General features: G+C 45.5%; 1 long non-coding RNA gene across 1 annotated transcript; it reads right to left on the reverse strand.

Moving 5' to 3' along the window:
* Positions 1–380: 380 nt before the first annotated feature.
* On the reverse strand, positions 381–11,099 carry LOC141110189 (uncharacterized). Its single transcript, XR_012236255.1, has 3 exons — positions 10,974–11,099; positions 7,270–7,414; positions 381–442 (listed from the first exon to the last, which is right to left on the reverse strand). It is a non-coding gene; the product is annotated as an uncharacterized lncRNA (long non-coding RNA).
* Between the last annotated feature and the right edge of the window lie 450 nt (positions 11,100–11,549).

The following is an 11,549-nucleotide window of genomic DNA, read 5'->3' on the forward strand; positions in this document are numbered from 1 at the left end:
TGCACAGCTGACAGAACGTCACTTCCGTTACCTAATCTGGCGGGTCGCCGATTCTGACAGAACACTGTAAACAGCAGCTGCCACGCGTATGCGCGGGAGTGATGTCATCGCGGCTCAGGCCACTCGCAGAGCCAGAGTCTGCGAACCCGAAAGGAAGACAGAGTGAAGATGGAAGCACCTTCAGCTGTGACAGCGCACCACTGGAAGGCTTCGTTTTCAAGTACGTTTCACATAAAGTGCTAGTATGAGGGGCACACTAGCACATTATGACATTGCCTCAAAAAAAAAAAAAAAAAAAAACACTCAGCGGTTTACTACCACTTTAACAACTGGAGGAATAACATGGAAGCCGTCACTCACACTTGTATGTCACGGAAACAGTTGATGCACAACATTGACTTCTTCTCTGTTGAAAACATGATATACGGTTCTTCATGTAAAGCTGAAAAAATATGAGACAGCAATGTAAAAATAGGATTTTTTAAAACAGCTTACCTGTAAAATCCTTTTCTTTCGAAGGACATCACGGGACACAGAGCCACAGTAATTACTGATGGGTTATATAGGTATCACTGGTGATTGGACACTGGCACACCCTATCAGGAAGTTCAACCCCCTATATAATCCCTCCCTCTTGCAGGGATACCTCAGTTTTGTAGCCAAGCAATATAGTGTATTAGAAGAGGGGCGGGACCTCTGTGTCCCGTGATGTCCTTCGAAAGAAAAGGATTTTACAGGTAAGCTGTTTTAAAAAATCCTATTTTCTTTCTCGAACATCACGGGACACAGAGCCACAGTAATTACTGATGGGATGTCCCAGAGCAATGCTACCTGAGGGGGGGGAACCACGACCATGTAGGGTGCAATCAGACCTGAGGACCCTGTACCGCTGCCTGCAGCACACTACGCCCAAAGGCGATATCCTCATGCCTTCTCTCATCCACCTGATAGAATTTGGTGAATGTATGAACTGAAGACCAGGTTGCGGCCTTGCAGATTTGAGCCATAGAGGCCTGGTGATGCACTGCCCAAGAAGCACCAATAGCCCTTGTGGAATGTGCCCTGATCTGAAACAGAGGAATCTTCTGTTTCAAACCGTAAGCTTGAATGATCAACTGTCGAATCCATTTAGAAATGGTAGCTTTTGACGCTGCCTGTCCTCTATTGGGACCCTCTGGCAGCACAAACAAAACATCCGTCTTGCGGATCTGAGTAGTTGCCCCTAGATAGGCCTTAACTGCTCTTACTACATCCAACGAATGTAGAGATCTCTCTTCCGGAGAACAGGGATCTGGAAAGAAGGAAGGTAGAACAATGTCTTGGTTTAAATGAAAATCAGAAACCACCTTCGGTAAAAAACTAGGATGAGGGCGTAGTACCACTCTATCCTTGTGTATAATCAAATAAGGCTCCTTACAGGAAAGAGCTGCTAATTCTGATACTCTTCTAGCAGAAGAGATGGCCACCAGAAAAATTAATTTCCTTGTCAACAAGACCAAAGGAATCTGACTTATTGGTTCAAAAGGCTGTTTCTGTAACACAGCCAGGACCAAATTCAAGTCCCAGGGGTTTAGGGGCGCTTTAACCGGAGGATTAAGACGCATCACCCCCTGCATAAAGTTTCGGACCAAAGAATGCGAAGCAAGTGGCCGCTGAAATAATACTGATAAAGCAGAAACCTGGCCCTTGATGGTACTCAAGGCCAGCTTCATCTCTAATCCCATCTGTAGAAAATCAAGGATTCTACCTATGACATATTTCCTGGGATGCCAACCTCTGGATTCACACCAGGTTATATAAGCCTTCCAGACTCTATGATAAATCATCCTGGAAGCTGGCTTCCTTGCATTAATCAAGGTAGATATGACAGGACCTGAGAGCCTACGACTCTTCAGAACGTGGGTCTCAATAGCCAAACCGTCAAATTTAGCGTTTGTAAGGCAGGATGGAACACTGGACCTTGAGATAACAGGTCTGGGCGTACCGGTAGGGTCCACGGGGAACCTACCGTCATCCTTACTATTTCTGCATACCAAGTCCTTCTGGGCCAAGCGGGGGCCACCAGAAGTACCGACTTCCTTTCCGCCTGATCCTGCGAAGGAGTCGTGGTAGTAGCAGAATAGGCGGGAATGCGTAAATCAGTGAGAACCGATGCCACGGAATCACCAACGCATCTGTCCCGCATGCAAGAGGATCTTTTGTCCTTGCCACAAATCTGTCTATCTTTTTGTTGAATCGGGATGCAAAGAGATCTACATCTGGAACCCCCCATCTTTGGCATATGGCCCAAAAGACGTCGGGATGCAGAGACCATTCCCCTGGAAGTAACTGCTGGCGACTTAGATAGTCCGCCTGCCAATTCTCTATTCCCGGGATGAAAACTGCCGATATGCATGGCACATGCATCTCTGCCCAGACTAAGATCTGGTTCACCTCTTTTTGAGCAGCTCGGCTCCGGGTGCCTCCCTGATGATTGACATAAGCCACTGCTGTGGCATTGTCGGACTGGATCCTGACCGGACAACCCTGTAGCCTGATAGTCCAGGCTTTTAGAGCTAAATGTATCGCCCGGATCTCCAGAATGTTGATGGGTAAGGTCCTCTCTGTCTTGGACCATACCCCTTGGACCGCAGCCTGTTCCAGAACTGCTCCCCAACCTGACAGACTGGCATCTGTTGTTACCACCGTCCAGGTAACCGGTAGAAAGGATTTCCCCTTCTGCAGGTTTTCGGGTATGAGCCACCAATTGAGGCTCTGACGCACCGCATGCGACAGGTGCATCGGAAAGTCTAATGCCTGAACCTTCTTGTTCCAGGTCGACAGAATACTGTGTTGCAGCATTCTTGAGTGAAACTGAGCATAGGGAACTGCTTCGAATGAAGACACCATCTTCCCTAGTAGCCTCATACAAAGGCGGACTGAGGGACCCTTCTTGGTCCTTACTGTCAGAATCAGCTCTCTCAAAGCAGTGATCTTTGCCTGGGGTAGAAATATTTTCTCCTGGCTTGTATCTATAATCAGACCTAAATACTCCAGTCTTCTTACTGGTTTTAGGAAAGACTTTTCTAAGTTGAGGATCCAACCCAGGTGTTCTAGATACCTGACCGTGGTCCTCAAGTTTCCATTCAAAGAGGCTACCGACCGGTCTATCAAGAGCAGGTCATCTAGGTATGCTATGACAGCTATACCCTGAGCCCTTAATCTGGCCAGAGGAGGAGCCAAGATCTTTGTGAACACTCGAGGTGCAGTGGCTATCCCAAAAGGCAGAGCCACAAACTGGAAATGGCGCCCTCCTACCTCGAAGCGCAGAAACTTCTGATGAGCAGGAAAAATGGGCACATGCAGATATGCATCTCTGATGTCTATTGATGCCAGAAATTCTCCTCCCTGCAGGGTGGGAACTACTGTTCGAATTGATTCCATGCGGAAGGATTGAATCCTTAGGAATCGGTTCAGATCCCTTAAGTCCAAAATGGGCCTGACATCCCCATTTGGCTTTTGGACCGTAAAAAGGTTGGAATAGAAGCCCAATCCCTGGTCCTTTGCAGGAACTATCATAATGACCTCCTGCGACAAAAGTCGCTCTAACGCTAGAAGGAGCGACTGCTTCTTCTCTGGGAACATTTGATCTGAGGAACCGAGGAGAAGGGAATTCCTGAAACTCCAGCTTGTACCCTAAGGTTACCGTGGAGATTACCCATCTGTCCTGGAAGTCCTCGTGCCAGAGCTCTGAGAACTGTCGCAGTCTTCCCCCCACTCGAATGAGCGGGGGCGCCCCCTCATGCAGAGGTCTTAGTGTTTTGCCTAGTAGGCTTCTTTCCCCAGGACTTCTTTTGTCCCTGGGGTTGACTCTTGTCTCTGGACCCCGATGGAGGCGGCAGTCGAGACTGCCTGGAGGCTGAAGCCCCGGCGCTGGGGAAAGAGTCCGTTTGAAAGAGGGACGCTTACTCTTCTTCTTGACAGGTAAGAGAGTGCTTTTCCCACAAGAGATTCTCTTGATATAGTTATCCAAGTCCTCTCCAAACAACCTTGCACCACGAAATGGAAACCCAGCCAGTAGCTTCTTACATGGTGCTTCGGCTGACCAATTTTTCAACCATAGGATTCTACGTATATGCACCAACCCCAGTGAAAGACGGGAGGTTTGCACGATAGAATCTCTAATGGCGTCAACCACAAAGCATAAGGCCGCTGGAAGGTTAGCAAACCCCTGGGCCTGCTGTTCAGGTAATACTTTGATGACCTGCTTAACATGGTCTCTTAAGTATTGACAGACTCCAATCGCTGCTACTGCAGGTTGGGCCACTGATCCTGCTAAGGAGAAAACATCCTTCAATAGGGATTCCATCCTTTTATCTACAGGATCCCTGAGCATCTGAACATTGTCTACAGGACAAGTCAGGCTATTATTTACGGAGGAAATGGCAGCATCAATAGCCGGTATTCCCCATATTTTAATAAACTTTTCTTCCATCGGATAAAGTGTTGAAAACTTTCTCGGCGGAAAAAAACGTTTGTCTGGGTGATCCCACACAGAATAAATAAGCTTTTCAAGTAAAGTATGAACAGGAAAAGCATGTGCTGCTTGGAAAGGTTCCAGTGACCCCAAAGCAGAAGAGGATTCTTTAGCAGTTTCAGGTATGGGCAACTTAAATGTGGAGCGGACCAATCCAGTGAGGATCTGCACTAAGACTTTCTCCTCTTGGGAAGTCGCAGAGGGTCCCTCTCCACCTCCACCAGGCTGGTAACAAGATCTGCCTGAACGGCTATCTTGAGATGGTGGCCATTAAGCCGCAGAGCCCGGGTGGTATAACCACTTTCTAGACCCCTGTGGCCCCTCTCTAGCCTGGGGGGGGAACATTCAAACATGAGAAATCCCCCTTTCCACCTTACCTGTTTGCAGCCTGCTTGATACGCTGGGACATACACAGCGATTACAACACCTGAGACAGAGTCAGCATGTGTAGGTTTGTGCTCTTGGCAGCCCCCGGTGGTCACAATAGGCATAGCATGCATTTACCTTAAAGGAGAAAAGCCACTAGAACTCAAAAATTCTGTGGAATCTCCTCTTACCTTATCCAGCCGCAGGGTGCTGTTTACACAGACCCAATCTTCACCTCTCACGGTGGGCTCCGTTTGAAAAACCGTCAGAGACTGGGGCCCCCCATCAGTAGGGGGATCCAACAGTTCTGGGACCGTAAAGCACCTCGCCAGAAATTAGGAAGTTTAAAGCCATTTTCTGATCTGCGGGGTCCAGCTCTCTAAAAAGAGAAGCATTACGGGTAAAACCTCATTTCTTCGGACACGAGGCCCGGGTACCATTCAATTCGGCCATGAAAAGACACTTTGAATGGATCCGGTTCGCCTGGCTTGCCCCAGTATAGGATATCAGGATAATCCCTTTGGAGCTCAGCACAGGACATCTTTACACGTCCATCACCTAAGACACTGGCGTAAAAACTGAGGTATCCCTGCAAGGGGGAGGGATTATATAGGGGGTTGAACTTCCTGATAGGGTGTGCCAGTGTCCAATCACCAGTGATACCTATATAACCCATCAGTAATTACTGTGGCTCTGTGTCCCGTGATGTTCGAGAAAGAAATAATATATCTTTATCTAGGAATTAGTAAATCATTGCAGAGCACACTGACACTCCGGATAGGATACAGATCAACTCCAGCCAAAATGTTCATTGCAGAATACCAGTCCTTACATGTGGTGGCTGCATTAGTGTCCTTTATTTTCAGGCTTTTACCTTTATTGTCACCTGATGATCCTGCCAGTAACACACTTCCTGTACTCAGGTGACAACAATCACTCATTATATTGTATCTATGGAGAAGCAGTGATTTCACCCTAGAACAGCAAGTGTGTTGAGACTACAGATCCCCTCCTCCCCTATAAACCCTGGAGGGAGGTGTTCTGTAGTATATAAAGAAAGTGGGGAACAATGTAACTCCCTGGGTCCCTGCAGACACTAATCTGTGTTTCCTTATTGCCCTGTTATAGCAGTGATTTCTAGCAGTCTCATGTAACATATCTCCAGTCTCCAACTCCAATAGCATGTTCACAGTCTCTGACCATTTCCTGTATCATGTCTGCGGTCTCTGACCATATCTTGTATCATGTCTGCAGTCTCTGACCATTTCCTGTACTATGTCTGCAGTCTCTGACCATCTCTTGTATCATGTCTGCAGTCCCTGACCATCTCTTCTATGATGTCTGCAGTCTCTGACCATCTCTTGTATCATGTCTGCAGTTTCTGACCATCTCTTGTATCATGTCTGCAGTCTCTGACCATCTCCTGTATCATGTCTGCAGTCTCTGACCATTTCCTGTATCATGTCTGCGGTCTCTAACCATCTCTTGTATCATGTCTGCAGTCTCTGACCATTTCCTGTACTATATCTGCAGTCTCTGACCATCTCTTGTATCAAGTCTGCAGTCTCTGACCATCTCTTGTATCAAGTCTGCATTCCCTGACCATCTCTTGTATCAGGTCTGCAGTCTCTGACCATCTCTTGTATTATACCTGAGTCTCTGACCATCTCTTGTATCATGTCTGCAGTCTCTGACCATCTCCTATATCATGTCTGCAATCTCTGACCATCTGTTGTATCATGTCTCCGATCTGACCATCTCCTGTATCATGCCTGTAGTCTCTGACCATCTCCTATATCATATCTGCAGTCTCTGACCATCTCTTGTATCATGTCTCTGACCATCTCTTGTATCATGTCTGCAGTCTCTGACCATCACTTGTATCATGTCTGTAGTCTCTGACCATCTCCTATATCATATCTGCAATCTCTGACCATCTCTTGTATCATGTCTGCAGTCTCTGACCATCACTTGTATCATGTCTGTAGTCTCTGACCATCTCCTATATCATGTCTGCAGTCTCTGACCATCTCTTGTATCATGTCTGCAGTCTCTGACCATCTCTTGTATCATGTCTGCAGTCTCTGACCATCACTTGTATTATGTCTGCAGTCTCTGACCATCACTTGTATTATGTCTGTAGTCTCTGACCATCTCCTGTATCTAGTGGCTTTTATCCGACAGGGTGATTGAACAGAAGTTGATCAGTAGATCAGCTCCGGTTTAATTTCAGTGGACACACACGTGGATCGAAATTCGGCTAGTCTCTGCTGAATCTGTCTAATTTCAATCCATCTTTGGCCACCTTACCTCACCATCTTATCAGGAACAATTCTTCTATACAATGAAAAGATGGTTTTGATCTTTTGTAATGAGATGACACTTACGGCACTTCTTATGGATGTCCTTGGCACGTTTAGCCAGAGTCACGATCTCATGGCGGGAGAACATTTTGGCTTTGTGAGTCTCCTCTCGGCATTTAACACACAGAGGCTGGTTGCAGGTATTACAATAGTACATAAGGTCTCCATCCTAGAATCAAAGATACAAAAGGGAAAGAATGAGGAGAAGGGTGGGTGACAATTGGGGGGTATTACTGGAAGTGCCTTGTGTCTATGTCTATGTCACAATCAGGTTTAAAATGTGTCTGATGGTGATGAAGTATGGTTCCTTTTGTCTGTTTGCTGGGCGCAGTCCCCATTTTAAGGGGTCTGTCCCTGGAACACAAAATGACCCTGCCCAACTGTGCAGGTGCCAACCCGATAGGAGTTCCATATTGGTCGGTGCCTGTGGAGTGCGACTATTTAATTGGTACCTGCTCAGTTATAAAGTCTGATAAAGAAATCAGAAGAAGAGGCCATCCCACCACTTTAAGAGGATTCCCTTGCATTTGCAAGTGGCTCCAGCAGAACCGTATATTAGGGTGGTGCCTGCACAGTGCAAAGCCAAGGTATTGTTTCATAGGTTCAATAGAGATGCTTAAAGCTGAAGTCCAGGTATGATTTTTGTTACATAGTTACATTGGTTCAGCTTGACTAATGTAAGTATTTATGTGCCATGTGGGATCCATAGAAGTTGGAAATCACTGTAGAAGACACCGCTACTACACTGCTACTACAGTAATCTCCACCAACTTCTGGGTCTGGTGCCGAGCAGCTGCCCTTCTGCTTATGTACTGAACACATGAGGTTGCTTGAAGCCAGGTTCACACCTTCCCTGCATGCGGCTCCCAGCAGGGGTCCGGTGCATCCTGGTTCACCGTTTCAGGTCCGATTTCAGCTCGAATTTTGGGTTGAATTCGGACCTGAAACGAACCAAAAGACGCACAGATGCACCGGACCTGCTGCGGAGATATGTGAACCGGCTCCATAGAGAGCTGGTCAAAATCTCCTGCTTTTGCGAATTCTCCGCATCCAATTCACAAAGGTGTGAACCCAGTCTAAATGGGCAGAACACTTCACCACTTCAGCCCCGTAAGGATTTACCCACTACCTGACCAGGCCATTTTTTGCGATACGGCACTGCGTCACTTTAACTAATGTAGCACCCTGATGGTTAGGCACGGTTGCTAGTAAATTTACCTGCCAGCTATAGTTGCCTTGGACGATTGATAGGAGATCAACTGATTTCACCCTAATTCTGGAATTGCTGCACTTCTCTCTTCTGTCACTAGATGGCCGCCAATTTTGGAAAAAAAAAAAAGTTTTACTTTCTGCTATAATAAAACATTTCCAAAAAAAAAAAAAAATGTAAAAAAACAAATGTATTCATCAGTTTAGGCCGATCTGTATTCTGCTACATATTTTTGGTAAAAAAAAAAAATGCAATAAGCGTATATTGATTGGTTTGCACAAAAGTTATCGCGTCTACAAAATAGGGGATAGATTTATGGCACTTTTCTAATATATTTTTTTTTTAAACTAGTAATGGCGTCGCTCAGTGATTTTTAGCGGGACTTTGACATTGCGGCGGACAGATCGGACACCTAACTGACATTTTTGACACTTTTCTGGGAACCAGTGACACTATTACAGTAATCAGTGCTAAAAATATGCATGGTTGTTGTACTGACACTGGCAGGGAAGGGGTTAACATCAGGGGCGATCAAAGGGTTAAATGTGTTCCCTGCAGGTGTGTTTTAACTGTATGGGGGATTGTGTGACTAGGGAAACACACAGATCTTCCTTCCTGCTGCCCTGCTTAGCACAAAGACAGGATCTGTGTGATCTCCCCTGTCAGAACGGAGATTTGCCTTGTTTACACAGTTCTGTCACTGCGGGGAACGATCGCGGGTGGCCAGCGGACATCGTTTCCTCCAGACCCGCTGATTGGCTCCCCCGTTGGTCGCTGGGAGCGCGCCCACAAAAGTGAGTTCCCGATACCGTCGTACACCTACGGCGATTTGCGGGATGGTGCCACCTTGCCCTAGTATAATTATGGCGGCTGGTCAGCAAGATGTTAATGCAAAGTGTTGTCTGATTGGTCTTCACCACCCTGCCTCTCCATCTCGTCCAACCAGAGAACACTTTGCATTTTCTCAATAAATTCAAAGTGTTCCGTGAATGTCACCTGTGCCGAGTGAACGACCTCCTGTGTTTACAATGCAGCAGGGCAGCCATTTGTTATGGGACCCGGAAGCTAGAGGACGAGGGGGGGGGATGGGTTTCATTTTGAAAATCTGATAACGCTGAGGCCGGGTTCATACATAATTCGTACCGGATGAGGGTTTCCCCGCATCCAATTCCCACGACAGGTAGACATGTGCACTGCCGAACAATTTGTTCATTTTCGTTTTATTCGTTTTTTTTGTAAATTCGAAAATTCGAAAAATAAGCAAATTCGAACATTCGGAATTCGTAAATTTGGAATTTGTAAATTAGAAAATTTGGAATCCGAAGATTTGGAATTCGAAAATAAGAAAGGAAAATCCGAAGATTCGAAATAATAACTAACTATTAAATTATAGGTATTGGAATTTCCTTTCAAATTTTGATTAGTGAACGTAACGAATACAAGTTTATGTGAAGTTATGAATGAACCGAAATAAAGAATGCCGCATCTAAACAAATGGAACGGAACAATATAATAATAAATAATGATAATAATAATAATACGTTTTTATTATTATTATTAATTAGTTACGTTCCATTGGTTTAGATACGGCATTGGTTATTGCGTATAATTTGTAACTTCGGATAAATTTGTTACGTTCACTAACAGCCAAAATTTGAAAGGAAATCTCAATACCTATAATTTAATAGTTAGTAATAGGTAAGTTATTAGTTAGTTATTATTTCAGATTTTCGAATTTTCAGATTTTCAAATTTTCGTTATTTTCAGATTTTCGTTCTTTAGAATTTTCGTTCTTATTTTTGAATTTCTGAAATTCCGAAATTTTCGGAGAAATTCATAAATTCTAAAATTCGGATATTTCCGAATGAATGAATTTGTTTAAATTAGTTAAAAGACAAGTTTGGAACTAAACGAATTGCACGTGTCTAATGACAGGAGAGTGTGAGCGGTTCACACATCTCCGGAGCGTCCGCGGAGCGCACAGAAGCAGGAGGGTCCTGTGCGTCTTTGTCTCAGTTTCAGGTACGATTTCAGGCAAAAATTTGGACCTGATTCACCCCTGAAAACGGAGAACAGGGAGACGCACCGAAACCCCCCTGCTTGCGAGCCGCTCCGCACATAGTGTGGACCCAGCCTGAGGCCCCGTTCACACATGGCGAGCGCTGCAAGAAACGTGCAAAGTGTGTTTTGGGTTTTATCCACTCTAAAAATGAATTCTAAATGGCAAAATACGGTGCGATTTTGCCGTGATTGTTGCGGTGCAATTGTGGCAAAACACACCTTTAAAAAATCGCGTGGAGCTTGTCGCCCCAAAAAAGGAGAAGGAGCTCCCTTTGGGCAGCAAACACGCATAAGGCAACCCATTGCAGTGAATGGACTGCCATATGCACAGCACACGGAATCGCATTAAAAAAATCGCCCATACATAATCTCAAGTTCCTGCTACGCAAAATGTGAATAGGGCCCAAGGTAAGTGCTAAGTACACATTTCCTGCAGATGCCTGCGGTGTGAAGTCACCTGTTTCCTGCATTCCAGGTCACAGTTGGCACATTGTAGAACTTCTTCAGAGTCAGCGGAACTGTCCACCAGGAACTTTAGTAACCGGTCCACAGGGGGCAATCCGTTATTCCCCTTCACTATGGAGTGCTGTCTGCAAGAGAAATAAAAACATCATTATCAGTCAGATATCAGCTTTGTAAAAATGACTCCACTCATCTCTACTGGTGAAGGCAGTGCTGGCCCAAGACATTGTGCTGCCCGGGTCCAAGAATTAAATGCTGCCCCCCCCCCCAAAAAGAAAAATCACGCTCACCAAAAGGCCCCCACATCCATTATTTTATATCATGATAATTAAAACTAAACTTATCAGGACGTCAGATTTACACGCAACAGCACCTCTATATGCAAAATTATATGACATACCATTATGCTTGGGTAGTATATAGACAGGCTAGTGTAGTATATGGACAGGCTAGTGTAGTATGCGGACAGGCTAGTGTAGTATATAGACAGGCTAGTGTAGTATGCGGACAGGCTAGTGTAGTATATAGACAGGCTAGTGTAGTATAGGGGCGGGCTAGGGTAGTATATGGA

The sequence above is a fragment of the Aquarana catesbeiana genome, linkage group LG10, assembly GCF_042186555.1.
Source record: "Aquarana catesbeiana isolate 2022-GZ linkage group LG10, ASM4218655v1, whole genome shotgun sequence".
Lineage (NCBI taxonomy): Eukaryota > Metazoa > Chordata > Amphibia > Anura > Ranidae > Aquarana > Aquarana catesbeiana.